The 27,839-nt window shown below is 43.2% G+C and overlaps 1 protein-coding gene across 2 annotated transcripts in view; it reads right to left on the bottom strand.

The window, feature by feature from the left end:
• The window catches only part of Ptpn9 (protein tyrosine phosphatase non-receptor type 9), a 70,741-nt gene that overhangs the window by 42,106 nt on the left and 796 nt on the right, over positions 1-27,839 (bottom strand). The window contains exon 1 of one of the 2 annotated variants that reach the window (XM_040729802.1): positions 27,623-27,769. The exons of the other annotated variant lie outside the window; for it this stretch is intronic. The gene's annotated coding sequence lies outside the window, so the exon portion shown is untranslated. Of the gene's footprint in view, positions 1-27,622; positions 27,770-27,839 lie in introns of those variants that run through there. 2 annotated transcript variants of the gene reach the window in all.

The following is a 27,839-nucleotide window of genomic DNA, read 5'->3' as shown; positions in this document are numbered from 1 at the left end:
CTAATCACTTCTTAGCCTTTTGGCTAAAACCAAGTGTTCTTTTCTACACTCTTTTTAATCAACTCAGTCCCTCCAAAGGTTTTTTTTTTTTTCCGAGACAAGGTTTCTCTATGAAACATCCTCTGAAGTTCTTAATGTCCTGGAGCTCCCTCCCAATAGTTGCCTTGAGCTGACCTCTGTCCCCCTGCCGGTCAGGATGTTGTTCTTGGCTTTAAGCACGAGAACAATTCCTCCTGGTTTGGCTTGTACAAGGCCCTACATGAAGAGAAACCAATGTTCTGTAAACAGTGATGGGATATTTACAGAGACAAACACACACACCACCTTCTCTATTCAGCCTCAGCTTCCCACATTCCATCCCTCTGGTGAAATAGATGAACTCCTGAAAGCAGTCAAGAAGGATAACCTCATCTTCACAGTCTTCCTAGACAGACATATATCTTCTTACGTGTGGATTATGCATAACCAATGAGCACATATACTCTTGGTGGCCTGCTGATTACCAAGAAAGTAAGTCTTAGCAACTCTGACAAGCAACATATTCTTTAGAGAGGGATAATGAAATTCTTTGGATTAATACTTAGTGTATTTCCTGGTGAAAGAAAGAACAAACCAAAAGATGAGTCACAGCTTAGAAACTATTTCAACTCAAGGTAAATGTTGGAATATATCTAGGATTCTAAGTAGCTATAAGAAGGCACAGTTCAAACAGCATTGGTACTCCTTTGGGAGAAGATCTGAATTAATGTACCAAAAAAAAGAACAGTATCACTTAGAATCCTCTTCAGCTTACTCTTCCAGTAAAGTAGATTTGTTCCAGTACAATCAACAGATTGAGAATATAGTCACACTCCCAAAATCATGTTTATTTAGTTTTTGGGACTTATTTTGAGGTGGGTTTTGTTTGTTAGAGGGTCTCACTCTATAGTGCTAACTGGCCAACAACACCTATATAGATTAGGCTGGTCTTGAACTTCTAGAGATGCCCCAACTCTGCCTCCCAAGGGCTGGTATTAAAGGCCACAATCATGTTTAGATTAAAAAGCAACAACAACAAAGTTCCTGACTATGGCAACAAGACCAAAGATATTTGAGAACCTGCCGTAAAACAGCTAGGAAATGTGGAAATAAAGCAGATGACACTCTGGAAATTATCCACTGATGTTGAAATAATAGTATCAGAAAGAAGAAAACCACCAAGACCGGATGTTAGTGGCACACACCTCTAATCCCAGCACTCATAGAGGTTTACCATTAGTTCAAGGTGAGTCAAAGACAGTGATTTCAAAGCCAGTCCGAGCTATGTGAGGCCCTATCTCAATAAATACAACTGGAGAGGTAGCTCAGTTGGTAGAGTGATTGCCTAGAGTACCCAAGGCCCTGGGTTCAATTGCTAGTTGCACATAAACTGGGTATGGGAGTACATGCCAAAAAGGAACACAGACAATTCCAAGTCAACTAGGGTACATGAGACCCTCTCTGTTTCAAAACAAACAAATAAAACTAATTTTTAAAGAAAAAAACAAAACAAAACAAAATACTGTTGAAACCAGACATGGTATAACAAATCTGGAAACAGTGAGGCAGGAAGCACAGCAGAAGGCTTGCCTTAGGTCTGTCTGTAGGGCAGGTTGGACTATATAGCAAGACATTCTTTGAGACAAGAAAAAAAAAAGTTAGCATTTCAGTCTTTCTGGTCTACCTCCAATTGTTGTCAGTTCCCAGATGATTATTACAGCAGCTTAAAACACAAACAGGAGAAATACACGGGGTTAAAGGCTTAAGCAAGAATGTATGAGGACACCTGGGAGAGGAGAGAATGGGAATTTAGCCAAAAATAAGGATCTACAAAGCCAATATAAAAACCTACTACTTTGTAAACTACTGAAAACAATGTAATTTTTAAAAAGTAATTTGAACACAGTAGATGGACATCACTTCCACCAGAAAATATGGGTTATTAAATGAATAACATGGGTTATCTCCTGTTCTGGTTGGTTTTTGTCAACTTGACACAAACCTAGACATCTAGAAAGAGGCCCCTCAAATAAGAAAATGCCTCCATCAGATGGGGCATTTTCTTAGTTAGTGATTGATGTGAGATGGCCCAGTCTACTGTGGGTGGTCCTGGGTGATAAAAGAAAGCAAGGTGAGCAAGCTAATGAGGAACAGCCTAGTAAGCTGTCTTCCTCTACAGCCTCTGCTTCAGTTCCTGTCTCCAGGTTCCTGCCTAAAGTTCCTAACCCGACTTCCCTTCATGACAGAATATAACTATATACACAGAGAGATAAACCCTTTCTTCCCCAAGGTGTTACTGGTCATGGTCTTTACCACAGCAACATAAAACAAAGACTGCCATTTCAATTATTGGCCAGGGAGGATCCAGACGCCCACAAACAACACACGCTCCTGCCATTATTCTTGGTTGCTGTGGTTTTCTGTTTGTCTGTTTGTTTAAGACAGGATCTCACTATGTACTCCTGTCTGGCCTGTAATTCACTCTGTAGACCAGGCTGACCTCAAACTCAGAGATGCCTTTGCCTCTCTGCCCCTCTGCCCCTCTGCCTTTGCCTCTGCCTTTGCCTCTGCCTTTGCCTCTGCCTTTGCCGTGCTGAGATTAAAGGCATAAACCACCTCCACAGTCTATTGTGGTCGTATGAGTGAGTAATGTCCAACACAGACTCATGTATTTGAACACTTGGTTCCCTTTGGGGTTATGGATCTTTAGGAGGTGCAGCCTTACAGGAGGAAACATGTCCCTGGGGTTTATAACATCACCACACTTCCATTTCTTTTTCTCTGCTTCCAACCTTGCTGTGTATTTGGTTGAATGTGACCTCTCAGCTTCCTGCTCCTGCCACCATGTCTTCCTGCCACAATGGACATCCAGCTCTCTAGAACACAAAATTGAGGGAAACTCTTCCTTCAATTGCTTTGGGTCGTGGTATTTTACTACAACAACAGAAAAGTAATTAATACAGCTATCTATCAGGCTGGCTGGTAAGACCCTGCAGCTGATGATACAATACTCTTTGTTATAGGACAGTGAGAAACCAAGCTGGAACTGACATGAAAACTTTCTCCTTGCTAGCTACCTTTCACAGTGCTGGAAGATACTATGAGCTGCTGGGGGGAAAAGATTTATAAATGGTATTAGCTATTGGTGTTAGGATAGATGGCTAACTGGGTGCCTATTTAACATATCAAAGCAGATACTGGCCACCATGTTCTCCCAGCAGCTCTCAGAATCACAAGTATCTGTTACTAAGTCACCTGGCTGGCATACCCAGTCCCTACCCTAAACCTCCATCCCAACCCAAGCTTCACTTCCCTTCTCCCAGCTTCTCTGATTACTATATGACCTCAACAGTTTCTGCTCTGCAGTCTCTTGGTTCTCTTGCCCTCTTGGTCTCCTGGCTCACTCCTGTCTCTTGGTCCTTGGTCCCCTCTCCCGCCCTCTCTGCTTTCCCCACTTTTCCTTCTTGACTCTCTCCCTTTATCTTCTCATAAGCAGTTCGGTCTGCTGGCCCTTCCAGATGCCTCTGGCTATACCCCTCATATCTACAATAAACCTTTTCCTCAACCACATCTAAGAACCCTCATGTCCTCCTTTTTTTTTTAATTCAGTAGGTGAACTCTGAATGCTACAGTACCAACCTACAAGGCAAGATGTACCCACCAGTAAAATATTGACACAAAGGTTATGATGACAACTAATTGCTTTTGAACTGGATATGAAACCTGCTCCAAAGAGGGACTGTAAACCTGGTCAAAAGCTCATGGTTCTAGAAGTCTTAAACCATAACGAGAACCTACTACTATCTTTTTTCATTCTTTTCTTTTCTTTTTCTTTTTGTTTTTTTCTCGAGACAGGGTTTCTCTGTGTAACAGCCCTGGCTGGAACTCACTTTGTTGATCAGGCTGGCCTCGAATTCACTGAGATCCACCTGCCTCTGCCTCCTGAGTGCTGAGATTAAATGCGTGCGACACTGTCTTATTAGGTATGTTGACAAACAGGCTCCTAAATATTTGTGTTTAGGCCGTAGATCAGTGCTGCCCTCAATCTTTTTTTTTTTTTTTTTTTGGTTTTTCGAGACAGGGTTTCTCTGTATTGTTTTGGAGGCTGTCCTGGAACTCACTCTGTAGACCAGGTGCTGCCCTCAATCTTGACCACAGAGGAGCAACCATTAGTGCAGAGATGTCAAGAATCTGCAAGTGCTAAGCCCTAAACAGGACCATATCAACACCACAAAGGCCCAGGGAGCATCCTGGAAGGTGCTGGGACATGTTGTGCAATGCTGTCTTCTGGCATGGCATGGCAGGGCACTCATCAATTCACTGCAGCTACAGTTACCAGCACAAGGCCAGTCAGCATCCCTTTAGTAGGCACTCCTGGAACTGAAAGAGTTAAAGAAAAGACATACTGCAGGGCATGTTGAGGGTTCCTGGGCAAATAGGAGGGGATGAACTGAGGGGTAGAAATGATCAAAACACATTGTTTATATGTATTAAATTGACAAAGAATAAACAGAACATTGTTTTTTTTTAAATATAAGCAGAAATACAGCAGGTACACTATTTTTAAGAAAATATATTAAGCTGATTCCTATTCGCTTTTCCTTGAAGGTATTTATTTGCTCTATTTCCATGAACCAAACTTCTATTTTAGCTGTTTGTTTGTTTTTTTTTTCTCAAGACAGGGTTTCTCTAGCTTTGAAGGCTATCTTGGAACTCACTCAGTAGACTAGGCTGGCCTCAACTCTCAGAGATCTGCCTGTCTCTGCCTCCCAAGTGCTAAAATTAAAGGGTGTGCACCATCACCCTGCAGCTGTTACTGTTTTGATCAGAGTCTCACTTTGTAGCTCAGGCTGGCTTTGAATGTTCCATCCTCTTGTCTTGATCTCTCAAGACAGGTGCATACTCTCTTGATCAAACTATTTTTAAAAGTCAGTTTCAGTTGTTTTTATTTCTGATGCTCTTCTTCAAAAGCAAAGAAACTGCAGTATTTCAATGTGTGTGTTTTTTAAATGATGCCTTATGTAGGACTGAGCTACAATAAATTTTATGTTTCCCAATTCATAGTAAATAAAGCAGGACATATAATTTACTACAATTTCATCTATCCAAAGAGGATATATTCTTACCTTTCTCAGTTAAGTCTTCTATGTTCAAATAGCAAGACCCGCCCACCAGAAAGGATATGGCAAATATAATTGGTTTATAAATCCTTAATGAGACTACTCTCAACAATCTGGACAATAACATTTCTAGAACTCAGAATCAACTGCTTAAAACAACATTTAGGTCTTAGTGAGCCTTAACTCACAAGCCTAAAAAGGACCTGATTTCAATCCATGGAAGCCATGTCAAAAGCCAGATGTAACAGTGAGCATCTGTAACTCCATCACCACTAAGCAGGGAGGCAAAGACAGGAGGAATGCCCAGAAACTTGAGGTCAGATGACTTGATGTACAACTACAGAACAAGACATCTGTCAGGCGCTGGTGGCACACACCTTTAATCCCAGCACTCAAGGCATGGGCAGGAGGATCTCTGAGTTCCAGAACAGTGTGGTCTACAGAATGAGTGAGTTCCAGGACAAGCTCCAAAGCTACAGAGAAACCCTGTCTTGAAAAACCAAAAAAAGAAAGCATCTGCCTCAGATACAAGTTGGAAGGAGCCGGGTGTTGGTGGTGCACGCCTTTAATCCCCGCACTTAGGAGGCAGAGGCAAGCGGATCTCTGTGAGTTCGAGGCCAGCCCGGTCTACAAGAGCTAGTTCCAGGATAGCCTCCAAAACAATAGAGAAACCCTGTCTTGAAAAACCAAAAAAAAAAAAAAAAAAACCAAGTTGGAAGGAGAGAACAGACTTCTAACTTCTACACAGACACAGTGGCACACATGTGCCTGCTCTCTCTCTCTCTCTCTCTCTCTCTCTCTCTCTCTCTCTCTCTCTCTCTCACACACACACACACACACACACACACACAACACACTAAATAAATAGGAACATCTAGCACACGGAATCTTACATAGTGAGTATTCACTTTTTTCTTTGACTAGCAGGAGTTACTGGGTTTAATTCCCAGTACCCAAAAACAAACAAACAAACAACAACAACAAAAAAAACAGAAACAAAAAATTATGTTCTCTTTCTTTAGAAGACATCAGCCTATGGCACATGGATGATCAGGCAGTCAAGGCCAGTCCAAGCTACACAGTAAGTTTTTTTTTTTTTTTTTTTTGGGTTTTTCGAGACAGGGTTTCTCTGTGGCTTTGGAGGCTGTCCTGGAACTCACTCTGTAAACCAGGCTGGCCTCGAACTCACAGAGATCCGCCTGCCTCTGCCTCCCGAGTGCTGGGATTAAAGGTGTGCGCCACCAACGCCCGGCCGCTACACAGTAAGTTAATGAAGGCCATACTGTGTTATAAAAAATAAAAAGGACAGCAGTAACTTACTAACAAATATTCTATTCTAATATCAATGGGTTGTAAATAGAAAATCTTTTGCCCACTAACAGAAATGAACTTCAAACTCAAAGCCCTGCAAATCTTAAGGTCAAAAACTGTGAAGAAAACAAATGGAATGGTTCTGAAATTCAGTACTCTCCCATCTATTACATCAAACACCATACAAGAAGCAAAAGGAAAAAAGCTAAGTACAATTAAACGATTTACATCACACTGAGAACTGAACAATAGGAAACCAAGGCTGAACAAATACAGCTCCCCAAAGCTTCATACTACAAGGAAAGGCCAGAGTTAATTAGGCTATTAAACATGAAAAGCTCTTTAGTATTAATGACTTCCTTCCAGTGGAAGGAAGAGAGTAAGGCTTATCAACACTCCAACAGCCAAGTGTTAAAGGCCCAATGCATCTCCAACAGCCGACAAACAGAGAATGTTCTATTCCCTTAGAAATACTAAATTTGGGCTGGGGATGCGGATCAGTGGTAGAGTGCCTGTGGCATGTGTAAAGTCCTAGATTTAATTCCTAGTACCTCCCATCCCTACACAACCTACCCTACCCCAAAACACACAAAATGTCTTGTCTTTAGGAGAGATGGGAGTTAGACTCCCGATAGGCAGACAGAAGGGAGAACGGCCATGTCTAGGTAACAACAGTGGTTAGTTTCCAAGACTGCCAGCATCTTCCTCACCCTCCTGATTGGAAACAAAAGCCTGGCAGCTTCTGTCTCCACCAGTAGGTCCTGCTGATGGACTGGCTCAACAAGTCCAAGGCCTGCTCAGTGCAAGTCACACAGCTGCTGACCAATCAACCGTCCATCTTCAACTGGCCAACCTAAAGCAGGGAAGGGAGTGCTTCAGAGGATTCTAACACCAGCCCTCGAGAAGGCACTGGATTTCTTGGCTTGCAAAGTCCTTCTGTTTTATGGAGGGTCTTTTTCTCTGCATGTTTCCTCAGCCTCAATAAACACCTTCCGTCAACTGCTGCTTCTGTCTGTGGTGCTTGAGATTTCCCTGCTGTGATGTGTTGTAGTTCTGATTTTTCCTACCTTTTAATTCTTTAACTGGCAGAGAAAACAAACGTGATTCTGCTGTGCAGTGCAAGCCTTTAATCCCAGCACTGTGAGTTCGAGGCCAGCCTAGTCTACAAAGCCAGTTCCAAGACAGCCAGGGCTACACAGAAAAACCATGCATCGAAAAACAACAACAAAAAAAGAACATGATCCAAACCCCTAGACTGCATCATTTTGGGGGCTCATCTGGGATTTCTGTTAAAGACTGCAGACTAACCAAGGTAAGAAATCAGGCCAAATCCTAAAAGGATAGAAAGCTGTGTATAGTAATATGGAGGCACCCTCTCCCACCCTGGAAGTGGGCTGGTAATTTAATTTCTTCTAATTAGAAGGTCCACTCAGACAGACCTCCTACCTCCACTGTCTGTGTACTCTAGGAAGACAGTTAAAATGTTTAGTGATAGCTGGGCTGTGACAGTGCAAGCCTTTGATTCCACCACTCAGAAGGCAGAGGCAGGAGAATCTCAGAGTAAGAAGCCAGCTTGATCTGTAGAGCAAGTTCCAGAACTCAGAACAGCCAGGGCTACACAAGAAACTCTGTCTCAAAAAACAAAACAAACAAACAAAGAAAAACAGAAAAAGAAAGAAGAGTTTGGTGACTAGAGATCTGTAAACAGGCACTAAAATGGCACTATTAATCAAATGTCTGATGGTGTTACCTCCATCAGGCCAGGGTAAACCTGACCCCATTGCCTTAAGAAGAGACATTCCTAGGGACATTTTAGAAGTTATTCTTTACCTGGATACCTTTGGGTTTTTCAAAGTGCTTGTATCTCTTCCTCCTCTGAGATGCCAAGAAACAGCCCAACTACTATTTCAAACTAAAACTGGATGATGGTAGATCTCTTCTCTCCTTCTCCCTAAAAGCTACAAAGAGACTTCAAACTGGTGACAGTTACTCTGTCAAATTCCTCCCTCTGGTTTCTTTTTTTAAACTTGTTTCATTTTATGTGCATTGATATGAAGGTGTCATATCTCCTGGAACTGGAGTTATAGACAATTATGAGCTGTCTTGTGGGTGCTGGGAACTGAACCTGGGTCCTCTGGAAGAGCAGTCAGTGCTCTTAAGCACTGAGCCATCTATCCAACCACACCTCCCCCAAAATTTCCTTATTTTGCTCTTTTCCGCCTACCTCCTTTATCCATGCTAAGTAACTAAGGAGTCTGTTTAAACAAAAGGGTACAAAAGTCCATATTTAATCTGTAGGATAGGTGGATCCTATAGGGACTCCTGCCTGATGGGAGCTGGGCTCACCTTGAGAAAAAAAAAGAGATTGTTAACATTTGCTAAGTTAGAGGAAAGCTGGTGTGAGAGACCTAGAAACAAAGGAGTATTTTCTTCCTTCCCTCCTGTACCTTCATTTCTCTGGCTTCCAAATGCCTATTCAAATGATCCTCTAGAGTAGTTGAGATATACTTAAAGCTATATACCCTGTACCTTTTTCTAAGTAAAAGCCATGAGATCTACTTAAAAAGTAAAAATAAAGAATATTCCCAGCACTTGGAAGGCAGAGGCAGGAAGATCTCTGTGATTTCGAGACCAGCCTGATCTATAGAGCAAGTTCCAGGACAGGCTACAAAGATAAAAAAAGAAACGCTGTCTCAAGAAAAAAGGAAAAAAAAGAATATTACTTTTCTATAACTTTAACTAGGAATTTCTGGGCATCATTTTATTTTATTTTAATTTATTTTTTTGTTTTTGGAGACAGGGTTTCTCTGTGACTTTGGAGGCTACCCTGGAACTAGCTCTGCAGACCAGGCTGGTCTTGAATTCACAGAGATCCACCTGCCTCTGCCTCCCGAGTGCTGGGACTAAAGGCATGCCCCACCACCACCTGACCTGGAGATTATTTTATTTATGGTGAATGTACATGACTGAGGAGAGCATGTCACAGCACACATATGGAGGACAGAAGAAAACCTTGTGGAGTTGGCTCTTTCCTTCCAGCTTTATGTAGCATTCTTGGGATCAAACTCAGGTCTGTAAGCTTACAAGGCAGGTGCCTTTTACCCACTGAGTCATCTTGCCAGTCTTCTTTATTATTTATTTTATTTTATTTATTTTGAGGTACTGTTGCATTATATAGCTTAGTTGGCTTATAACTTTCTGAGATCTTCCTCTAGCTCAGCTCCTAAATGCCTGGGCTACCATAGTCAACTGAACATACTATTATAAAAGAATTCCAGAGGTTGAAGAGACAGCTCAATAAACACAAGGATCCAAGTTTGTGCCCCAGCTAGGGCTACACAAGCCAAACACAGCAGCAGGCATGTGCAATCCTAGCATTGAAGGTAGAGACAAGAAGATCTAGGCTCACCTAGCCAGCTTAGCTCAAGCAGCAGACACAAGATCAGAAGGAGACCCTGTTTCAAAATTAATGTGGAAAGCAATAGAAGGCTACATGTACTCATGACTGACCCTCCCCTACCCACACACGCTAATTTTAAACTAAGTCAAGCAGGGTAGGTGGAACATGCCTATAAACCCAAAACTTTGAGTCAGTGAAGGATGGGAAGAGGTTCAAGTGTATTTTAGCTACTTAGCGAAATTAAGCACAATCTGAGTTATCTGAGAAGAGAGAGAGAGAGAGAGAGAGAGAGAGAGAGAGAGAGAGAGAGAGAGAGAGAGAGAGAGAGAGAGAGAGAGATTCTTTTAAAACTATTCTACTGGGTTAGAGAGCTGGCTCAGCAGTTAAGACAACTGGCTGAGGACCAGAGTTCAGTTCCCAGCACCCACATGGCAGCTCACCACTGTCTGCAACTCCAGCTCCAGGAGTTCTAACACCTCCACACAGACATGCATAAAGACAAAACACCAATGTGCATAAAGTAAAAATAAATAAGAAAAAAATTTTAATTATTCTACCAACTAATAATGACTTTTGACAGTCTTCAATACAAGGCCAAAAGACCTTGAGCCTCTACTCTAGTCTTAGACAGGAACCATCTACATAAGCATACTCACTTTCCTTCTAGAGGCATCTGCTAATGCTAAACACAAACGCCATCCCTTCCTCTCAGACTTTAAAACTACTCTCTGATTCAGGCCTGGTGGTATAAGTCTGCAATTACAGTTACTCAGAAGGTTAAGGCAGGAGGATCATATTTTGAAGGTCAACCTGGGCAACTTAAAAGAAAGCCTTGCCTCAAAAACATTTTAAGTAAAATAAACAGAATAGGGAGTGGGGTGTTACGGAACTAAAACCCATAGGTAGAGTGCTAGTCTAGAAGGCAAAAGGCCCTAGCCTAGCACAAAGCAAAAAAAACTTCTCCAACAAAGGTTGCCAAAATGTATAAAGAACTCCCAGAGAAAACAGGAAAAAATAATTCAACTACAACAAAAACTTTAAATTGTCTTAAGAGAAAATTCGTGTCAAGAGGTTGAGGCTAAAGACTGTAAAGAGCATTTGAAGAACAGGAAGCTCCTAACCGTTCAGCAAGAGCAAAGTCCACTGGTCACTTCACATGAGGAAAAAACTTGTGGGCAGTTTCCAACTGCTGCTCATGGTTGCTGGGTGAGAGAGAATGAACTGCACAACCAAAGGAAACCTGGACAGTCATTCTCACAGGAGAAAAGAAAATCTCAAAGCTAGACTATGGAATAAGAGGAGCCTTTAGTAGCAACTACTTTTCCCCTGAGACAGGGTTTCTCTGTGTAGCCCTGGCTGTCTTGGAACTCACTCTGTAGACCAGGTTGTCCTCAAACGAAGAGTCCACCTGCCTCTGCCTTCCGAGCACTGCGTGGCATGCGCCACCACTACCCAGCTAAATTTTTTAAATTACTTTATTTCATGTATGTGAGGTTTTGCCTACATGTATGTCTGTGTACACTATTCTGGTAAGTAAATATGTAAATGATGATTCTCTTGTCCTGGGATCCTATTTGGTTTAAGTTAGGCAAACTCCCACTCCCTCCTGTAATAATACACTTGCAGTCTAGTTCCGGTGTCTGACTGTGCTGTGCATACGTGTCCCTCTTCAATGGGCCTAGCAACCTCAGAATCCCCTTGGACATACACATGCATGGAACTGTACATACATCTCTCTCTCTGAACAGTATAGATTTCTTCACCCTTAGCAATAACCAAATTTACAGTTTCCATAAAAATAAAAGGGATTTTATTTTTAATAAGTATATATGTGTGTGTCTGTGTAGGGGTGTACATGTGAGTGCAGTTGCCTGTGGAGTCCAGAAGACAGCAATAGATCCCCCTAGAGCTGGAGTTAGACAGTTTTAAGTCTCCTGATGAGGGTGCTCCAAACTGAACTTGGGCCCTCTGCAAGAGCAGTGTACGCTCATTATCACTCAAACGTAACTCCAGGCCAAATCTAGGTAGTTTCTATTCAAGTACATTCCCAATGTAATCAGACAAAGAACAGTAGGACTGAAACAGCTCAAAGTAGTTTGGGGTACATGAACACTAAGGCAAGCTGTGTTCTTCAAGTGAACTTTTAAGGAATTTACCACTTTATGCCTATGCATATTAAAATCAAATGCATCATGGGAAGGAACATTTGCAGCAGGAAAAGTTAATGCATGATCTAACATATTAAACAAACTACCCTCACTATGCCCTTAGTAACTAAAGTCTTCCTGAACTCTATATAACAAAGCCACCAACAATAATCAGGGCTGGCTGGGCAGGTTTGTCACTGGGGTTGGGCTTTGAGGTTCTAAAAGCTCACACCAGGTTCATCTCTTCCTCTGCTTGTAGATCAGGATGGAGGTCTCAGCTCCTGCTCCAGGACCATGCTGTCTGCCATGATGATCATGGACTAAGCCTCTGAAACTGTAAGCAAGCCCCCAATTAAATGCTTTCTTTTATAAGAGTTGCCTTGGTCTTGGTTTCTCTTCACAGCAATAAAAAGGACAGTTACTAAGTCAAGTACTTTCACTTGTGTACACTGCTGTTTTCCTGCTTTACACTCTTATGTTTTCTATCATTTTGCTCTGCTTATATTTTCGTTTCCTTGCCAGCATGTTCAAGTATTTGGATTAGAGGTCAAGAACCAGGAAACACATCCACCCATATGGTGGAAGTGGAGAGCAGGAACACACACACAGACACACAGACACATCACACACACACGGACACACCACACACAGACACACACACCCCCACACACACAGACACACACGCCACACACTCACAGACCCATACCCCACACACATACCACACACACCACACCACACACACACACACCACTACCACTACCACCACCACCACCAAAAATAAGTGTGATACATCTAAGAAAATAAACCAGAGTTCAAAGTCATTTTCTGTTATACAGTAAACTCTACCTTGAGGACAGCCTGGACTACATGAAGCCCTCTCTCAAAAGTAACAAGTCAAAAAATAAAGGGGAGAAGAGAGTAGGCTCAGAGGTCAAAATGCTCTTGCAGAGAACCCATAAGTTTGTTTCTAAGCATCCGTATTGGGTAACTCACTACAACCTGTTAACTACAGCTCCAGGGGGCCTGATGCCTGTGACCTCTTGTGCATCCCCACTCATGCACACACACCCTCCTGTGCATCCCCACTCATGCACACACACCCTCCTGTGCATCCCCACTCATGCACACACCCCTCCTGTGCATCCACACTCATGCACACACCCTCCTGTACATCCACACTCATGCACACACCCCTCCTGTGCATCCGCACTCATGCACACACCCTCTTGTGCATCTGCACTCATACACACACTCTTGTGCATCTGCACTCATGCACACACCCCTCCTGTGCATCCGCACTCATGCACACACCCTCTTGTGCATCCACACTCATGCACACACCCCCTCCTGTGCATCACACTCATGCACACACCCTCCTGTGCATCCACACTCATGCACACACCCCTCCTGTGCATCCGCACTCGTGCACACACCCCTCCTGTGCATCCACACTCATGCACACACCCCTCCTGTGCATCACACTCATGCACACACCCCTCCTGTGCATCCACACTCATGCACACACACCCTCCTGTGCATCCACACTCATGCATACACGCTCTTGTGCATCCCCACTCATGCACACACCCCTCCTGTGCATCCACACTCATGCACACACACCCTCCTGTGCATCCACACTCATGCATACACGCTCTTGTGCATCCCCACTCATGCACACACCCCTCCTGTGCATCCCCACTCATGTACACACCCTCTTGTGCATCCCCACTCATGCACACACCCCTCCTGTGCATCCCCACTCATGCACACACACCCTCCTGTGCATCCACACTCATGCATACACGCTCTTGTGCATCCCCACTCATGCACACACCCCTCCTGTGCATCCCCACTCATGCACACACCCTCTTGTGCATCCACACTCATGCACACACCCCTCCTGTGCATCCGCACTCGTGCACACACCCCTCCTGTGCATCCACACTCATGCACACACCCCTCCTGTGCATCCACACTCATGCACACACCTCTCCTGTGCATCACACTCATGCACACACCCCTCCTGTGCATCACACTCATGCACACACCCCTCCTGTGCATCCACACTCATGCACACACCCTCTTGTGCATCCACACTCGTGCACACACCCCCTCCTGTGCATCCACACTCGTGCACACACCCCTCCTGTGCATCCGCACTCGTGCACACACCCCTCCTGTGCATCCGCACTCGTGCACACACCCCTCCTGTGCATCCGCACTCATGCACACACCCCTCCTGTGCATCCGCACTCATGCACACACACCCTCCTGTGCATCTGCACTCATGCACACACATGAGTTTTGCCTCAAATTCAAGGCAATCCTCTTGGTCAGTCTCTGGAATCCTAGCGCTGTAAGCACAAGGCCATATTCAACTTCTCTCAAGTGACTGAGTGTTCTATGAAGTGGCTCTTCCACTGAGGGACAGGAAAAGCAGTCTTTCAAGTTAATGGAACAGAAATGATTTTTTAAGGCAGGATCAGGGTCTCCTACTGCCCAGGCTGGCTTTGAACGTGAGTTGTACCTGAGGATGACCTAGAGCTTCTGTGACCCTCCTGTGTCTACAGAATACTCTAATCATAAACATGGGCCATCGAGAGGTCATTTTTTTTAAAGACCATGATAACTAAACTGAGAGTAATGGGTCATGCGAGGGCCATAACCAACACTTAGGAAACTTATCTGAATGAAGGCTAAACCTGTTAAGCAAAGACTTCTGTTTGGCTTAAAGTCAGAAATGACAACTGTTCCTAACTACAAAATTCTTCAGTGACAAAATCATGACTGTTTATCAATAGACTACTAACATTTCAGCCAGAACGCTTTGTTGACAGGATATGTTCCATGCAAAAGATGACATTTAGTAGCATTCAGAACCTGTGCCAACTAGATGCCAGTAGCATCCGCAGGTTCTGCCAACCAAAAATACCTCGAGATATTGACAAACATATCTTGAAAAATTATGTCACCTGCCGGGCAGTGGTGGCTCATGCCTTTAATCCCAGCACTCGGGAGGCAGAGGCAGGCGGATCTCTGTGAGTTCGAGACCACACTGGTCTACAAGAGCTAGTTCCAGGACAGCCTCCAAAGCCACAGAGAAACCCTGTCTTGAAACCCCCCCCCAAAAAAATAAGTCACCCAAATTGGGAATAAATAAGATACTAGAATGAAAATTTTTATAAACTCTATTTTAATTATCTATAAGAGAGGATACAACGCTTTTAATCCCAGCACTCGGGAGGCAGAGGCAGGCGGATCTCTGTGAGTTCGAGACCAGCCTGGACTACGAGTTCCAGGACAGCCTCCAAAGCCAAAGCCACAGAGAAACCCTGTCTCGAAAAACCAAAAAAAAAAAAAAAAAGAGAGGATACCAACTGCCATTCATTAAAAGTATGATTTGAATTTTTACACTATCAGATGACCTTTGTAGAGTTTTATACAAGCTGGGTAGGGCTCAGTGGCAGAAACATGTTTTATCATGCACAAGGACCTAGCACTGAGACAGTGACTGAGTCAAAATCAGTTGTATCTAATAAGCAGCAGAAAAGACCACCACCAGTCACCACCAATGAATGTACCTAAGCAATCTATGAAGAAATAAACTAATAAATAGGGAGAACCCCTAGAGAGACGCAGCTGTCTTGCTTCTGGAGTGTTGGCACCTAGCCTTAATCTGCCTTTATCTTCAGAGCCTAATGTTTGAAGTATGTAAATCGTGTCTAGAGTTTCCCAAAGGTGCAAAGCCTATGCAAAACTTGGTTGGGAAAAACCCTGCCCATGGTGGTACTCCTTACTGGAGAATTTGCATTTGGCACTGTCCCTTTGAGAAGCTTAGGCAAGATGTTTGGGATATGGAAATCGACTTGCTGAAAATGTAAATTGGAGAACAATAAATAAGCCCTTGGTAGCACTTGGGCGGCAGAGGCAGACAGATTTCTGTGAGTTGGAGCTCAGTCTGGTCTAGATTGTGTTCTGGGACAGCCAAGGCAACACAGAGAAACCCTGTCTCCCCCTGCAGCTGGAAAGACTAAACTCCTGAAGATGCTTCTTCCTGCTTTCCATGGATGCTTGTGAACCCACACTCAATCTACAACAAATAAGCCAACAGACAGTACAAAACTCTGCACTGAGCAGAACAAGGTACAAGTAGCTCCCCTGTCACTACCACCTTCTATATACATTACTAATATATACATGGTACAGTGTGGAAATTTTTCTTTTCCCTGCTTCCAGAGGAAGAACCTAGGGCCATATTCATGCCAGGTAAGTACTCTACCACTGAGTTCTATCTCCCAGCCCAGTGACTGTTAGAATTTCTTGAGGAGTGGAGTTGGGCGGGGGGAACAGGGTCTCCAACCCAAGCTACCTTCAACTCACCGTGTAGCCCAGGAAAACTCTGAACTTCTGATCTTCCTGCCTGCCTCCATCTCACAAGTGCTGAAAACTTAGGCTTGTATTACCATGCCTAGTTGAATTAGTCTTAAATCCCGAATCTGTGTACTTAGTACTATAATAGTGTATGTACCACATAAGTATACAGTACTTTTTATCAAATAGTTTCAGTTTTAAAAGAAACTTACAGATGACTCAGGGGGTAAGAGAGTTTATCACACAACTCTGATGACCTTGTTCAACCCGGGAACCCACAGTGAAAGGAGAGCCACCTGCCTGAAAGCTCGTCCACTGACCTCCACATGTGTGCCTCCACATGGCACACACACACCCATACTCACACACAATAACAAAGTATAAAGTAGGGGAGAAGAGAGAGCTCAGGGGTCAAGAGCACTTACTGCTCTTACAGAAGACTTGGCTTTGGTTGCCAGTGCCCACATGGCAGCTCACAACCATCTATAACTCAGTCCCAGGAGATCCAACAGCCTCTTCTGGTTCCCATGGGCACCAGACATGTAAGGGATACAACAGATGTGCATGCAGGCAAAACACCCACTCATGTAAAATGTATTTATTTAGGTTTCTCAAGACAACACTTACACTCTGAAATTTGAGTAAAATTCTTACTTTATTCTTATACCCAAATATACTTAAACCAAGTAACAAATCACCTACTTGTTAATTACATATTAATAGCTGCAGTAATGAAACTAAGAATTTTTCACCTTTCCATTTCTCTCCTTCTCTGATCTACATAGATTTCTCAGAAAAGCCTCAACTTAACATCATGAATCATTTGGTCCTTGACGTCTGGTCACTTCCAGGGGAACAGATGACATTTAGCACAGAACTTAGAAGACTCTGGGAAAGAAAAGTTCTTAGTCAAAACTCCTGCCCTTGGGAAAAGGGCCAAAAATATTTGAAGTCCTCTTTATAGCAGTTAAATACTTAACTTTAACCAGGCTGTGGTAGTACACACCTTTAATCCCAGCACCTGGGAGGCAGAGGCAGGAGGATCTATGTGAGTTCCAGGCCAGTCTGGTCTTCAAGGAGAGTTCCAGGACAGTCTCCAAACATACAGAGAAACCCTGTCTCGAAAAACCAAATAAACAAACAAATAAAAAAAAAATAGGGTTGGAGAGTTGGCTCAGTGGTTGACAGCCCTTGGTTTATCTTGCAGAGGACCCAAGTTCCATTCCCAGCACCCAGGTAATTAATGGCTCAAAATGGGCTGAAGCCTTCTTCTGGCTTCCTCAGACACAAATTATAGACATGGTACACATACACACATGTAGGCAAGATACTCATAAGCATAAAATAATAAAATTAATCTTTAAAAAAATAAAATAAGCAGGGCAGTGGGGGCTTATGTCTTTAATCCCAGCACTTGGGAGGCAGAGGCAGTCAGATCTCTGTGTCTACAAGACCTAGTTCCAGAACAGCCTCCAAAGCCACAGAGAAACTGTCTCAGAGAGAGAGAGAGAGAGAGAGAGAGAGAGAGAGAGAGAGAGAGAGAGAGAGAGAGAGAGAGAGAGAGACAAAGAGAGAAAGAGGTGGATGACTAGAGCTGGGCCATGGTGGTACATGTGTACATGGCTTTAATTCCAGAATTTGGAAGGCAGAAGCAAGCAGATCTCTGTGATTCAAGGCCAGCCTGGTCTACAGAGTGAATTCCAGAACAGCCAGGGATCTTACAAGAGAGAAACTCTGTCTTGGAAAAGTATAGATTAATATTAAAGTACATGTTTAGCATTCATTGGGTTCAGGGTTCAGTCCCTAGCACTAAGATTAAAAATAAAATGAACTAAATCATATGCTGGACATGGTAGCTCACAGAGATCCACCTGCCTCTGTCTCCCAAGTGCTGGGATTAAGAGTTGTGCCACCATTGCCCTTCTGTATGACATTTTTACTTAGTGTGTTTGTATGTGTATGTGTGTATGCACATGTGAAGGCTAGAGGACAGCTTGCAGAAGATGGGCTCTTCCCTTCCACCATGTGGTCCTGGACACTAAACACAGGTAATTCAGTCTGGGGCAAGAACCTTCGCCCACTGAGCTATCTTGCAGCTCCTTCCTTTTTTGAGACCGTATTATACTATATCCTGGCCTGGCCTCAAATTCTCTATTTTCTGCCTCAACCTCCCAAATGCTAAGATTTTATAGGCTTGTTATCATCACACCGGGAATTAAAAGACTGGATTTCTCTATGTAGCCCTGGCTGTCCTGGAATTCACTTTGTAGATCACATTGGCCTGGAACTCAGATCTACCTGCCTCTGCCTCCAGAATGCTGGGATTAAAGGTATGCACCACCACCAAGAAGCTGAATTAATTTCTTTTTTTGGTTTTTCGAAACAGGGTTTCTCTGTGGCTTTGGAGACTGTCCTGGAACTATCTCTTATAGAACAGGCTGGTCTTGAACCCACAGAGATCCAACTGCTTCTGCCTCCCAAGTTCTGGGATTAAAGGCATGCCCAGCTGAATTAATTTCTTCTAATGTGAAATAATTTAAATTACTAGCCAGGCAGTGGTGGCACACACCTTTAATCCCAGCACTCAGAAGGCAGACGCAGGTGGATCTCTGAGTTTGAGACCAGCCTAGTCTAGTTCCAGAAGAGCTGTTACACAGAAAAACCCTGTCTCAAAACAAAACAAAATTATTCAAACCACTGTTAGTTGAAAATGAATAGAATTATAAATACTTAGAAGATTTACTGTATTTACCACCACTATCAACTGCTACAGGAATAACCATGTGAGACCTTAAACAGCTATAATTACTGAATTTAAATATCTTTATACAATTCTAGTTGAGTCACTATTTATGGTTTATTCCTTTTTTTAGTGTGTGTGTATGTGTACCTATGTCTTGTTGATCCCAGACTCAACAATTAGACCAGGCTGTCTGAGCATGGAGCCGGAGATCCTCCTGTCTCCATCTCCCTAGCTCAGTGACTATAAGTGAATACCACCACACTCAGCATTTCTTTATGAGTTCCGAGGAGCAAATCAGGCCCTCATACTTACAAGGTAAATATGAACTATTTCCCCAACCCCACCCCCTCTTTGTAAGACAGAATCTCACTATTTAGTCCAGGTTGACCTCAAACTTGTGGAAATCCTCCAACTTCAACTTCCCAGGTGCCAGCATTACAGTGTGAACCACCATGACCTTCAGTTTATTTCAAAGACAATTTAACGTGTCCTTTCAAACAAAAACTGTAACTAAACAAAGCCCATTTAACTTCTGTAGGTTACACAAAATGAGAATAAAGGTTAACAGTAATGTATAGAAATTACCCTTTAGGGGGCTGGAGAGATGACTCAGCAGTTAAGAGCACCGTTCTTAACTTACAGAGGACCTGTTAGATTCTTAGCATCCACATCACAACTGACTCTAGTTCCAGACGATCTGACACCCTTGGCCAGGTCCTCTAGAAAGGCAGAGCCATATCTCCAGCCCTTCTCTTTTTGGTTTGTTTGTTTTTGTTTTTAAATAGTGTCCCATCATGTTCCCCAAGACGATCTCAAGCAATCTTTCTACCTTAGCCTGTCATATACTAAGATTAAAGGTATGAGTCATTATACCCAGGCCATTGTCAGAACTTCATAAAACTTGTTTTAAGGTAGGGACTTATTATATAGCCTAAGCTGGCCTTGACCTCAAGGCAAAACATCCTACCTCAGTCTCCCAAGTCCTGAGATCACAGGCAGGTGCTACTTGAAAGGGGTAAACTAAACTCAAAGGTTTCACTTCTAATAATTTAGAAATAAAAGGACGAGACCCTCACTCAGCCCCCTGCATTAGCAGCCATGACAGGCTACAGAAAAGACATGTAGGTCTCCGACACAAGGAAACTCCAGATCCTCTGGCCTCCCAGAGCCTAGGGCGAACTGAACACAAAGAAACTCCAGACTCCCTTCCCCCTTGATACTGTCCAGGATATAGTTCTAAAAACTATTGGTGTCTATGTACAACAGGCCACCTACAAATAACAAGACAAAGCCATAGCAATCACAGAATGTTCTCTCTCAGCACTGGCCAATGAGAATAATTGGTACACAGGTATTTTATACCAAACTATGACTTTGAGAAATTCTCCTAATTGTTCCCAAATGTCAACCAATCAGAAACCAACGGGTACCTACTGATATAATCCTGTAACTTTTGCCTTTAAAATCTAGCAGTAGACAGGGAACTCACTCCCTCTGGAGACTGCTGTGATAGCTAGCCAGAGGGGGTCTCTGTCATGGTTGGATGAACAATCATTAAAACCTTACTTTTTGCAGTTGGTGGGTCTGTCTTCCTGGTAGTCTTTGGGGATATTTGCAACTTGGGCTAAATCTACAAGAGCTAGTTCCAGGACAGCTTCCAAAGCCACAGAGAAACACTGTCTTGAAAAACCAAGTTTGCAACACTACTGTGATCAATTTTATAAAACTATTTTTTTGAGGGGGAGGAGGATGGTGGACAAGGTCTTACTATACAGCCTTAGCTGTCCTAGAGCTCTAATGTAGACTAGTCTAGCCTCATCTTACAGAGATCTGCCTGCTTCTACCTCTCCAACACTGGGATTAAAGGTATGCAGAACCAGAGTCTACAATAAAACCAGTCTGGGGGTTGCTTGTTTGTTTTGAGATAGGGTCTTTCTATGTAGACCTAGCTGATCTGGAGCTTGCTATATAGATCAGGCTGGCTTGAACTCACAGAGATTCTCCTGCCTCTCCTTCCCAACTGCTAGGATTAAAAGTGTACCCACCACTGTCCAGCAATAAGACCATATTTTAAGAAGCATTATCAAGGGGGCTGGAAATGGCTCAATGAGTAATAATACTTGTTACTCAAGCCCAAGAACCTCAGTTTGGATCCTAACACATAAAAATCTGGTCATGGCAAGCTAGGTGGTGGTGGCACACACCTTTAATTACAGAACTCAAGGAGGCAGGTGGATCTCTGTGAGTTCGAGGTCAGCCTGATCTACAAGAGCTAGTTCCAGGACAGCTTCCAAAGCCACAGAGAAACACTGTCTTGAAAAACCAAAAAAATGGGGATGAATGAAGATAGAAGGATCTCTGAAAGTTATTTGATACCAGACTAGATCCGAATTCAGGAAGAGATCCTGTCTCAAAGAATAAATGAAGAATGATAGAGCAGGATATCCTCCCCTGGCTTCCCAGTGTATACACTTAGGCATGTACATACATACCACACACACATGTACATATACCACATACATACATACATACTTACACATGTACACAGACACACACACATGCATTATCAAAACCAAACAAATATACCAATACATAAACTCCCAAAATTAGCTGTTTTATATATTGCCCACTAGGGTATCTGAATAAACTAACCACTTGCTTCATAATAAATAATGAAGTTAAATAGAATGAATAATGACAGTAGAAACAAATTAACATAGACATGGGTAGAAATTATAGTTCATCTTTTTAAAAAATATTTATTTATTTATTTATTATGTATATAGTGTTCTGTCTGCATGAATCCCTGAAGGCCAGAAAAGGGCACCAGATCTTATTACAGATGGTTGTGAGCCATCATGTGGTTGCTGGGAATTGAACTCAGTACCTCTGGAAGACCAGCTAGAATTCTTAACCACTGAGTCATCTGTCCAGCCCCAATATAGTCCTTCATTTGCTAAACTGACCTTGGGCAATTTTCCTTCTAGTCTGAATTTTGTTTGCAAAATGACAAGATTTAATTCCAGTTTCCACCAGGAGGATTAACTGTATGAGAAACACCTAACACACACAGCTTTTCTGTCTTTCAGGTAAGATCAAACGGAAAAATATTCAACAGAGTCTGACTCAAAGCAGAAGCTCAGAAAGTTACTCATTATTTTGCTGTTATTCACATAAACTCCCAAAAGATGTGTTTTCTTATAACCTCACTATAGGCTCGTTATTGAGGAACTGAAAAAATAAATGCTTGAAATAGAGGCAGGGAAGTAGCTCAGGACAGGCCCTGAATTCCACCTGTGGGCAGCAAACCCAAGTATCAAGAGTACTGAGAGGGATGCAAGATGAAGCCACTCACTGTCATGCCTGACAGCCTAGTTTGGATTCCCAGACTTATAAAAGCCAGGCACAGCAGCAAATGCAGCTGTAATGCCTGTGCAACAAAGGGCAGATCGAAGGCAGACAGGAGGATCCTCGAAGTTCTGGGGCCTATGCAGTTTGCGGCCAAGTAATCCTGTCTCAAACACTCCAAGAGAGTGAGGAATGATGACCTGAAGTTGTCTCCAGCCACCATATAAGTGACATGGCACATACCCCACAGAACATGCATTCCCTTACTCACATACACGCATACTACATATACACAATACAAAATACACACATAATAACTGTTTTTCTAGACAGGGTTTCTCTGTGTAATAGTTCTGGCTGTCCTGGAACTCACTTTGTAGACCAGGCTGATCTTGAACTCAGAGATCTGCTTGCCTCTGCCTCCCAAGTACAGGGATAAAAGGCATGTGCCATCACCAACCAGCTAAATACTGTCTTTTATAAGCTGCTTTGAATAGTGTTTTATTACAGCAAAAGGAAAATGAGTAAGACAGATGGCATTCCTAAAGATGACACCAGAGGTTATCCTCTGGCCTCCATGTACACACATGTACACACACACACACACACACACACACACACACACACACACACACACACACACATTTCCTCAGTTTGTTTGAGATAGGGTCTGTCTACATAACCCTGACTGTCCTAGAATTGACCTAAATTCAAGGAGCTCTACCTACCTCTGTTTCCCAAATGATGGAATTAAAACCATTTGCCAGCACACCAGCACTATTTTGATAATTTAATTAAAAATTTTTGGCTAGCTGGGCAGTGGTGGCACATGCCTTTAATCCCAGCACTTCAGCAGAGGCAGGAGGATCTCTGTGAGTTCGAGGTTAGCATGGTCTACAGAGCAAGTTCCTGGACAGCCAGGGCTTCACAGAAAAACCTTGTCTTGAGAAAAAAAATATTTTGGGGGGCTGGTCTTGAACTCCCTTCATAGACCACACTGGCTTCAGACTTATAGGAATCCACCTGCCTCTGACTCCCAAGTGCTAGAATTAAAGGCATGTGCTATCACCCCTGGTTTAAGTTTATAAAAACAAAAGAAATGAAGTTTTATCAAAATAGATATAAAAAATGTATTGTCTTGTTTGTTTTTTTTGAAACAGGGTCTCACTACCTAGCCCAGACTTGCCTCAAATCAATCTTCTACCTCAATTTCCACAGTGCTGGGATCACAAGTCTGTACCACTATCCCTGATGGGCAGTGAACAAATGATTCTAAAAGGACTACGTACTTTTCTTTCATTCCACAAGTATTTCCTGACCATTAACTCTTAGCCTTGCTAGGCAATTTGATATGATGGTGAACAAAAACAAAATGTTTCAACTATTGTGAAGTTCATAGTCATGAAATCAGGGAAGTGCAAATTTATGATAAACAACATCAAGTACAGAGAGGTAAGCAAGAGCCAGTTAAGGGGTTTAACCTAATTGAGATCTAAAACTATCTTCCACAAGGAGTTAAAAACTCAAAAGGTAAAGGATAAGGACTGAGGTCAAAATGAGAGATATTTCTAGAAGCAAAGAGCAGCTTGTACAGATGCCATAGCAGGAGGAAACAGCAAGACTGGAGGGCAGTGTGACTAGTATCTCTGCAGTGGAAACAGCATGAAGGGCCAAGGAGATGGCTCAGCATTTAACAGTGCTTTCTGCTCTTGCAAAGGATTTGCGTTTCATCCCTAGCATCTGCACTGGACAGCATATAACCAACCCAAACTCTAGTTCCAGCGGATCTAATTCCCTCTTCTAACCTCTGAAGTACATGTGCACACATGGCATACAAACATACATATAAATAAAAACACATCTTTAAAAAGTAAAAGAAATAAGTGGAGAGCTGGCTCAGTCATTAAGAGCACTTGACTGCTCTTCCAGAGATCCAGGGTTCAATTTCCAGCAACCACATGGTGGCTCACAACATCTGTAATGGAATCAGATTCCTTTTTCTGGTGTACCTGAAGACAGAGTACTCATATACATAAAATATAAGAATAATTTTTTAAAGTAAAAGAAATAAGGTAGTTAAGGCTGTATAAAATCTGAAGAAAAAGGAAAAGCTCTTAAAATCAAGGCTACAGTACATGCTTTTCCCATACAAGGGCCCGGATTCAATCATCAGAGCCATCAAAACAAACACTCCCTTCAGTGCTTATCTGGGAGGTAGGCAGGTTGAGGAGAAGATGCAATCAGACGTACAATTTGGCTTTAGCTTCTTAAATATAGATGGATCCAACAGGGAAGTAAATGTTCAAAGAAATTTTAAATAAACTCTTATTAGAATACTGACAGTAGTTTGACAAGGGGGATTGTGATCCCAGTGAGAGTGACAGGCTGAAGCTGATAAATTCAAGAGATACTAAAGAAAACCTGATGATACATTCTATACAAGAGATAAGAGCAACAAAGTGTTCAAGATTGTGATTGGCATGACTACAGAAAGACATACTCAGGAGGCAGTAGTCCTCAAGTAGCTGTGAAGCAGTTGAAACACTTCAAAAAGACTAATACCACCACCACCCACCTGACACCCCCCAGAATATACTACTGCAGTGCATCTCCTGTTTCCTTACATGACAGCACAAGACTCTGAGTTCTATTCCCCTTTCCACAAAAAAAAAAAAAATTGAGAAAACAAATAGAAATAAAAATAAGGGTACTGGAGAGATGGCTCAGAGATTAAGAGCACTGGCTGCTCTTCAAAGGTCCTGAGTTCAATTCCCAGCAACCACATGATGGCTCACACCATCTGTAGTGAGATCTGGTGCCCTCTTCTGACAAGCAGGCAGAACACTGTATACTAAATTAAACAAACAAACAAACAAAAAACCAACCAACTCAAGCAATTTTCTTTTTCTAAATCCCTTTTTATTTTTTAGAACATGGCCTCACTATGTAGCCCTGGCTGGACTCAAACTCAAAGAGATCCTCTGTCGCTGGACCATAGGGATGTACAACTTTAATCCAAGCATTGAGGAGGTAGAGAAAGGCAGATCTCTGTGAGTTCAAGGCCAGCCTGTTCTACAGATGGAGTGCCAAGACAGGCTCCAAACCACACACAGAAATCCTGTGTGTGTGGGGATAAATAAATGAATATTAAAAACAAATCACTAAATAAACTGGGGACGACCTTGAGCTCCTGATCTTGCCTCTTGCCAAGTGCTGGGGTCACAGGTGTTTATGTACCCCACCACACCTCACTGAAGCATTGAAACTTCAAATCTGATGGACCCCAAAGGGAATAAGAAAATTGGCCCTCTAAAAGTAATCTTTTTTTTTTTAATCTAATAGGAAGACCCAAGTTTGTAGGTCAGAGTGAGAACTTGTCTCAAAAAGCTAAAAGTTAACTTGGACAAGGCCAACCCACTGTTAGCTCTCATTTCTGCTTCCTTCCACTTTTTAAAACCAAACTCTCCTCAGCCCAGAGTGGCATTGTCCTATTTTATGAATGAAGACTTGTCTGAGTCTAAAATCTAATAAAGCCAATTAAAAACTAAAAAGGAAGCTGGGCGTTGGTGGCGCACGCCTTTAATCCCAGCACTCGGGAGGCAGAGGCAGGTGGATCTCTGTGAGTTCAAGGCCAACAGCCTCCAAAGCTACAGAGAAACCCTGTCTCAAAAAAAAAAAAAAAATGGTTGTCTCTGGGTTTCTAAGAGCTAATCAGTATCCAGTTTTAAAAATGCTTCTTTGGTCAACAGGATTTTCTCTTTTTTAAAATCAAGAATGGAAAGACAATAACAAAAAATGGGTATTGGATTTTAAGCTTTTCCTGAATATACTGTGTGCATAACACAAGTTCATAAAGATAAAGACACAGTCCCATCCTCGATGAGCCTACAATCTTGTAAGGGAAAGGAAATGGCAATACAGCCCTGGATTCAATCCTGAGAAATGAAGAGAAAACCGGAGGGTACTATAAGGCGGGATCTGTCATGTGACAGAAGCATACTCATCCTTAAGACCATTTTGGGAATGAAAGAAAAATAACGAAAGTATTGAAAAGAAGCAGTCATTTAGGGAATAAAAAAATAAATCAACCTAGGGCATTAGTACTGAGACATTTCCCCCAGTTCTGGCAGAGTGGGCTCCTTGGCCACCTGCTTGCACCAATGTCTTGATAGCATTTTAAAACCACTGGGTGGCATGAGCCGGGCGTGGTGGTGCACGCCTTTAATCCCAACACTCGGGAGGCAGAGGCAAGTCGATCTCTGTGAGTTCAAGGCCAGCCTGGTCTACAGAGCGGGAGTTTAAGGACAGCCAAGAACCCTGTCTCGAATCCCTTCGCCCAAAATCAGGTCTTAAATAAGTCCATTAACCCAATATTAATTTGTCAAGAGGCTGGTCTCCCCTCTACAGACTGCTAGCAAATGTGGGCCTTGTGAACAAAGGCTTAGAGCATGAAATGTGTTTCCAGCATTGCCTCACCTTTTCCTCTCTCGTTTATTATTTTTTTTAAGGTACAACAGACTGGCCATATTTGAGCACAGCTATGTTTGGGTATGAGCAGTGCCAAGGAGAGAGAAGCAAGAGCCCAGCCCGCAGGGTTCCGAATCTCATCTAAGCGGACTTTTCTACTCCGTGTTTCCACAGCTGAAATATGGGGGTGGAAAGTTCCAAGAGCGCTAGGCTTCGCCCTCACCGAATCCCCTCAAATGATAATGCAAACCACTCCTTCATGGGAACTTAAGGTCATGAGCTTTAAAAAGGGACAATGGAACTCCGATGTGGGCTTCAGAAAGATGGAGACAGTCAGATGAGGTGGGGGCAGGGAAGTGAGGATGAGGGGAAGAGCCCAGCCTGGGAAAGCAGAAGAGGGAGGTCAAGGCCAGGGAACTGGGGAGCTAGAGAAGAGGCGGATCTTTCAGGATCTGTCCAAGTAGGCCTGTCACAGCAGTCTCGAAAGCATGAAGGGCTCCTTTGAGAAACTGGGGCACCTATTTACCAGCGCCACCTCCCCACTTACTGGGAACGGAGATAACCACTTAAGGATCCTCCCCCAAATGGCTTTTCTTGCCCTTGAAAACCACTGACCCTCAAGAAAAGAAACAAAACCTTCGTAAGAGAGAAGGGTAGGGGGCAAGGTGCTCTTCAATCCTGCCGTGGGGGAGCCTACCCCAGTTCGGAGAACTTTAATATCCACTGGAATGGAGCGTGGGGGAGGGGGCGGAAGCCTCGGAGTATTAGGATCTCAGAGCGAGGGGTCCCGCGGCTCCCAGGATGGGCGGGCGGCGGCCTGGGGCGCGGTCTCCGGAGGGCCGGGGAGGCCAACCCGCAGGCCTGAACGTGAGCAGGAGCGCCGAGGGCCCGGGACGAGGAGCGGAGGCCGGCCT

Source organism: Mesocricetus auratus, unplaced genomic scaffold, assembly GCF_017639785.1.
Source record: "Mesocricetus auratus isolate SY011 unplaced genomic scaffold, BCM_Maur_2.0 Super-Scaffold_100022, whole genome shotgun sequence".
Classification (NCBI taxonomy): Eukaryota; Metazoa; Chordata; class Mammalia; order Rodentia; family Cricetidae; genus Mesocricetus; species Mesocricetus auratus.
The sequence above is the reverse complement of the archived record's forward strand: the minus strand, read 5'-3'. Positions and strand labels throughout refer to the sequence as shown.